Source organism: Neopelma chrysocephalum, unplaced genomic scaffold (assembly GCF_003984885.1).
Source record: "Neopelma chrysocephalum unplaced genomic scaffold, ASM398488v2 Primary Assembly neopelma1_80b, whole genome shotgun sequence".
Lineage (NCBI taxonomy): Eukaryota > Metazoa > Chordata > Aves > Passeriformes > Pipridae > Neopelma > Neopelma chrysocephalum.
This window is the reverse complement of record NW_020897742.1, coordinates 13,797,241-13,804,396: the sequence shown is the minus strand read 5'-3', so window position 1 is coordinate 13,804,396 and position 7,156 is coordinate 13,797,241. Positions and strand designations below refer to the sequence as shown.

The 7,156-nt window shown below is 40.7% G+C and overlaps 1 protein-coding gene across 5 annotated transcripts in view; it reads left to right on the top strand.

Annotated features, from left to right (window-relative positions):
• The window catches only part of CSMD1 (CUB and Sushi multiple domains 1), a 1,127,710-nt gene that overhangs the window by 542,830 nt on the left and 577,724 nt on the right, over nt 1–7,156 (top strand). The gene's annotated exons all lie outside the window — the stretch shown is intronic.

The window sequence follows — 7,156 nt, the reverse complement described above, 5'->3', positions numbered from 1 at the left end:
ATATATATATATATATATATATATATATATATATATACATTGAATTAAATTCCTCTTTTCCTTCAATAAAAGTCCAAGAAGGAAAGAGAAAAGTCTTTCTGTCACTGCATAGGCCACAGTTCCTTCGTTTCAGTTTTTTGTGGCACTGGTTAGTGTCCTTCATTTTCCTAAGGCAGCAGATTTAAGTATGGCAGTCAGGATTTTGGTTCTTACTTTGTGGAAATTCCAACCCCGAGCCCGAGCCTTTGGGGGATTTCCTTGTAGATCTTTACTCCTCTTGGGGTAGAATATTGAAGGCAGCTTTCAGTTCAGTCTTACCAAAGCTCTTTTGCTCTCTCTCAGCTTCCCAGCATGATAGGAGCAGTAGCAGCAGAGGGCACGGCCACCTCCCCCGTGTTCCATCCTGGCTCAGCTCTCAGAATGACTCCGGGTTTCTGGGCTCCTCTGTCTCACTCTAGCTGCTGCTGCATTTTGGGACTCCCTAAAGGTTTGGAAGTCCACCCCTCCTCTTCAACAGGTCTCTGAGTTTTGGGAAATTAATACAGTCTTACCCCAAAACAGCTTTTTGGGTTTTCCTCTGTTTCGTTGCCAGCTCTCCCTCCTGCAGGAACATCTCTGCGTCCTTCAGCCGGCTTCATGTTATCTTGTTGTTATTGGCTATCTTTTTGGCTTTCAGCCATCGCTGTTTCTGTTCAGGACTGCTCCGCTGCCGCTTTCAATGTTTTCTGCTGCTGCTGACAGTAAGGAAATTCTCCCACCTCTTGATTATGGGACCCGGTCCAGCTTTGACACTACACCGGGTCTCTCGTAGCCTCAGCTGGGGCTGGGGGCTCTTGGCCCCCAGAAGGGGCTCACTGGCCCCCTGCTTCCTCGTGGTTCAGATCATGGCTACCAACCTACTAAAAAAACTACCTCACCACCTTCTCTTCCGTTGCTGTGGGTATGTAATTTCCGTAGGGCGCATATGAACCTTTGATTGGTCCAGTATTATCAGTGGGGCAAACCATTACTGCCCCAGAGAAAAGGTTTTTCAAACCACCACAATAGGCCAGGGCCTGCCTGCTCAGAACTGCTGTTATCTCCGGGGGGAGTTGGTTGGTGCTCCGTGCAGTTCTGCTGTCTCGTTCAGGGAAGTATTTAATTCGTTTTTTTGTATTTATTTGCTAGCTTTCTATTAATGGGGTATATTTGGAGAATATTTGTTTTTAGGTTTTTTTATCTCTGTTTCCCCCCCCCTTCTCCTTTTTTTTTCCCTTCAGGAGCACCCTATCGTGTGTACAATATATTCAGATTGCATATATAATTGTAAATATATGTAAATATATATATTTTTGATAGAATTCCATTTGTTCGGGCTTCTTTCTTTTTTTTTTTTCTGTGGTTCATTTTTTTCCCTCGCTTGGGAGAGTGGGAGGGGGGAGGAGACAGCTTGGACTTGGCGGGAGAGCCAGACCGAACTGCCACAGTAGTTTATAGACACAAGACTACATTGAAATAACGTATGGTGTTTACAGCCAGCTAAAACTCACTGAAGTACTAAAACTTAGTTTTCATGTTTATTACATTGCCTTAATGTTGGTCATGATGCATATAATCTTGCATGAACTCCCTTTCTTTCTTTCATGTTGGGCTTGATTAGATTGCAGAGTTACGTTGCATCATCTCTTGCCACTGCTACTGTGGTAACCTTTACTGCTGTTGAATTTTCTTCCCTCTTGTTATCGTTTAAAAATGATAGTACTATTTTCAATCAAAACTCACTTTATGCACAAGGGACATCGCAATACGTTCTTAGCACAGTGCAATAAACGGGAGTAAGAAGAACTCATCTTTGTCTTTCTCCTCTCTGGCCACCTGTGGGGGGCCTGGCAGAGAGTGAATGGGGTGTGGTTTTGGAGTCTCAGTGGTGGGGGTGGTACTAAATTGGGAAGTACCATTCCTGAACCATGACAACCAGGCAGACAAATGGGGGGAAAAACTAATGCTATGAAAACTTTAACTCCCAGCTCTCAAACTTTATGAACATGTGGCTGTGGGTGAGACCTCTTGTGGCTTGGACACTTGTTCTAACCTAATTCTAATGAAATACAGTGAACAATAAAAATGTTTCAGGGTTATTAAATTTTAGCACTAATCTTTAAAAGGGACCTTCAAAAAAACTTTTACATTTGTGCTTAAGTTAAATAATTGTCCTAATGGGGACTATCATAAGTCTTTTAAGTTTTTTGCTTCACTTCTATTTTTTGTTTGTATGATTCCATGTTTTCTTAAATAAGAAGGTAAGAGGTCTTGGAAGAAATTAGTTACCAAAGTAACATTTTGCAATTAATACCTGTAAATAGTGATCAGTAAGACAGGAGACTACCCATGTTTTCCATCCCTGTAAAATTGTCTCTGGCCTTGTACACTGCAAAAGCTCATATGTCTTTGTCCCCCAGCAGTAGAGGAATCAGCCTGGTATGAAGGGCAAGGAATGACAAAGTATCTTTTTTGCAGCACTGCCCTGCTCGGAGCTGTAAAACTGATGAGTAAAGGAGCTTTCCTCCTGTGAATACTTAAGCCGTCAAATGCATTTTAAACTTTACAGTATATTTTAAAACAGTAAGGTTACTTTGTAGAGTGCTAGAAGAAATCCCAAGTTTCCTATGTTATTTAATGCCATGTAAAACATAGGAAGAGCTAAGTTAATTCTACATTTTATAAACAGGATCTACCAAGTTGCTATTTTGAGAAAAGTCAGCCCAAGCAGATCCTATACAGTTTATATTCAAAAAGAGGAAGGAAAAAAATTTTCTTTTTTATCACTGTAGTTTACATATATACCCAGCTTGTAATGGAACCTACAAACAACGAATCTGTCCACTGGTTATTTGGATTTAACAGCAAAAGGGATCCTCATTTACCTGTAAAAAACCATCAGAGTTATGCTGAGCTCTCCCTTACAGCTACTCAGCTGACTCTTTCTTTATTCTTCATTCATTGTTGTGCTTGAGAGGAACAGTCCTTCTGTTTGAAAACTGAAAAAGAGATTTGATTTTTACAAAATTAATCTTATCTCCTGAAATACTACAAGTTGGTTCCATTATGTTTTATTTGCTGCAGCAGATGAGTCAAATCATCTGTTTACTTGCATCCTCTGCAACTGCTAGTAAAACTGATATACAAATACTCAAAGACATCTCAAAACAATGGTGAAATTAAAGGGAAAAAAAGCACCAATTATAATTGATGTTAAGAAAAACTTGGATTGAAGTATTGCTTACATGCTAACCATTTCATTTAACATTAATGTAATTTTTAGCTGTTTCTATAGTTTGATACGCAGGCATTACCCCACTTCATGCCATTGTAGTTGATATGTGGTTTCTGATTGACACAAGGTATATATGTTTTTCTGAATAGTCTAACAATTTCTCCTTCCATATTTCCTCTCATAATTTTGTCAAAATTGTCATCACTGTGTTATGAATATTTTTTTCTCATTCTACTTCAGATATTGACTTGATTATCTCTTGAATGTCATGCTTCCAAAAGAAGAGTGTGTGTGTGCTTATGAGGAAGTAAATTTACCTTTGCATGATGTCTACTTAGGTCAATACCAAATATGTCATGGTGGCAGCATTATTGTACTTGTGATAGTCAATGGATATAAGCCAGGCAAAATTTGTGGGCAGCAGTTAATCATCATCATGGCTAGGCTTCGCGAACGAAGATTTGGGAAGGGCTCTACCCCCGTTTCTTGCAAGCGCGTTGGTGGCTAAAAAGGCCAATACGAGAAAGGCATGTCCGGTTGCAAAAGGCACAGCAGAAAGACTCCTTAGATGGTATATTCTGCACGGCTCGATTCTTTCTGTGTTGTCTTTTCTCCTCAAGGGTGATCCTGCATGCTTTCTCAAAAGCATCAGCAGCGTTATAGATGGTGTGTCTCCAGACCTCCTGATTGGAGGTCAGAGTAGACCAGTTATGGTGATCAATATGCCCGAGGCTGAGATGTTGTTTTGGGGAGTCCTTGTATCTTTTCTTCGGGGCTCCTCTCTTGTGGCAGCCGGTGGCAAGTTCACCATAAAGCAGGATCTTAGGGAGGCGGTTGTCCTTCATCCTGGAGACCTGCCCTGCCCAAAGCAGCTGCATTCTCAGTACCATGGCCTCAATACTTGTGACTGCTGCCTGTTCAAGAACTGATGTATTGGTCACATAATCTGACCAGTGGATGTTTAGGATTGTACGGAGACAGAGTTCATGGAAGTGTCCTAGGAGTCGCAGGTGGTGGCGGTAGATGACCCATGATTCAGATCCATATAAAAGAGTAGACAGCACTATGGCTCTGTAAACACTGATCTTTGTACTTTTCTTCAAGTGTTTATTACGCCATACTCTTTTATGGAGTTTTCCGAAAGCACTATATGCCTTCGCTAACCTGTTGTCTATCTCCCCGTCAATCTTACCATCCGAGGAGATGAGGCTGCCTAGGTAATTAAACTGCTGGACTGATTTGAGTTCTGATTGGCCGATGGTGATGTGGGGATGATGGGGGACTTCCTGAGGTGCACGTTGATGGAGAACTTCTGTCTTCTTTAAGCTGACTTCCAGCCCAAAGAGCTCAGCAGCATCTGCAAAGCAGGATGTTAAACGCTGCAGGGCTGCTTCTGTGTGGGCAACAAGGGCGGCATCATCAGCGTAAAGCAGCTCCCGGACAAGATGGTTTAATGTCTTGGTGTGGGCATAAGACCAAGAAAAATATCTCTGCTGTTATCCACTTGTGTAAGGCACATTTTTTAAACTGCTACCACATTGCTTATGTTCCATAGGAATAGGTTTTTTGAAATATGTTTAATAAACTGGTTTTTTAGTTCTTAGTGTATTTTGAAGAGAGATTCAATGTGTAGTAATTCTTACAGCATTATTAATATACCTGTATTACTTCAGCAATCGGCACGTAAAATAAGTTCCTACACACTCTAAACCTGATTTTCCAACTGACAGAAACCATGAAGATCTGTAATACTCACAAATGCCACACATTGGAGATACTGAAGTGGCACTTAATAATTTGAAATATTTTGTGGGTTTCATAAAGACTTCTTATATTGTTGGGAGGTATTTCACAGCCAGCCTTGGAACCGCATTAAAAATGTAAGTGAATGATGAAGGCACAGTGTGTTTGTCTCTTGAGATGTTACCCTTCACCTTGACGAGCTCTTCGTAAATGGAAAACTGGTTTGGTGAAAAAGAGCTGCTATGATTACTGAATGAACATAAAGCTTTCAATTCTCTGTCATTTAACAGCTGGCAGGTTAGAAAACTGCTTTTTGGGGAGAAAATTTAATAGGTTAGTATTAGCAGAGAGATAAATAAAATCACTTTCTCTCCCAGGGTATATGTGAAGCAAATTGATGTGCCAGGCTACACCTTAAAGGGGCAATGCAGTGAGAACTGGTGCCTTTCAAACTTCAGACCCATACAAGGCCATAGGTAGCTGTTCAACAGGCTAAAATCTCCAGGCAACAGAGTTGTATGAAAACCTTAGGAAAAAACCCAACCGTGATCTATTTAAGTCTTTTGAATGTGTGTAGATATGATCCTTGCTATCAGTACAGTGCAGATTTTATCTTTGCTTCATTCTTTCGTATCCTGTGGTGCTATATTTTAGCTGATTTTTAATTTTCTTTTGTTTTTATATCCAAGCAGGTGAGGATAGCTACATGTTGAAAACAAACCCCAAAACCTCCTTGGTTGTATATGAGAAGGTTGTTCTGTTCCATCAGAGATGACAGCAGAGATAATTTTATGATTTCACCCTTGAAATAATCATTGTAAAGAGAAAGATGTTCTTAGTGCTTCTTTCTGTACACTGTGGGATGTATCACAGAATTATTAAAAAGCAAAACAGGAGTGAAATGTTCTCTGAGGGACAGCAAAGGGATAAAACAGTGATCACATAGCCATCCAAAAGTTTAGTTCCATCTACCACAGTAGCTGCTGATACTTTTCTTTGTCTCGGATGGGTAAGCAGTCAATGTAGTCCCAGCGTCTGCCTATACCAGAATGTTAACCCCTGTCAGCATGTGGGCAGGGGCACTAACAGCCATCTATACTGCTGTTATATGAATCACAGCGTGAGTTTTGTTTAGGCCAAGTAGCACTTTCCTGAATAATTCTTGGTAATGATTCAGAAGTTGACAGCTGATTGTTCCAAGCAGGCAGTCTGCATGCAGCCTTCCTGTTCTGCAGGCTCAGAAAGTTTATTAATAATGTCCCATCTGGCCTCAGGTCCATTCAGTGTTAGTGTATAGTGTATTCAGCATGTCTCCTTATCCTGATCTAGTGACTCAAAGGTATATGAAGTCTCTGGAAGTGCAAAATGGTGTCCAGTGAAATATGGTGTCTTCTGGGGCTTTGAGAAGGGTGTTTTTTAACATTTAGAGATCACCCATACCCCCTTACACACTAGTAGTACAGAAACAAACATGGAATTAATGAATTCAGGAACAATTTCAGAATTGAACTCTCTTCCATTGCTTCCAGTAAATAATCTTTTAGACAAATAATAGCAGACAATCTCCTTTAGCTTCACACTGAACAAGTATTGCAGCAAACTTCCTTTGATATGGAATCAGCCTCACAGATGGCTTCATTGTTCAAATAGTCACAATACTAATTTTGTTGTCAAGACTGTGATAAAACTGAGGTGGATGAAAATATGTTCTGGTGTTCTATGTGCTGTTTTGAGCTTAGGGTTAAAATAGACAATGGCAACCAAAGTGGGCAGAATGTCGTACTACATCATCGTCATCATGGCTAGGCTTCACGAACAAAGATTTGGGAAGGGCTCTACCCACATTTGCTACAAGCGCATTGGTGGCTAAAAAGGCCAATACAAGATAGACAAGTCCAGTTGCAAAAGGCACAGCAGAAGGACTCCTTAGGTGGTATCGGCAAGACATGATTCTTTCTGCGTTGTCTTTTCTTTTCAAGAGTTATTCTCTGTGTGTTCTCAAAAGAAGCAGCATTGTTATAGATAGTGTGTCTCCAGACTTCCCAATTGGAGGCCAGAGTAGACCAGTTATGTTGATCAATGTGGCCAAGGCTGAGATGTTGTTTTGGGGAGTCCTTGTATCTTCTCTTTGGGGCTCCTCTCTTGTGGCAGCCAGTTCAC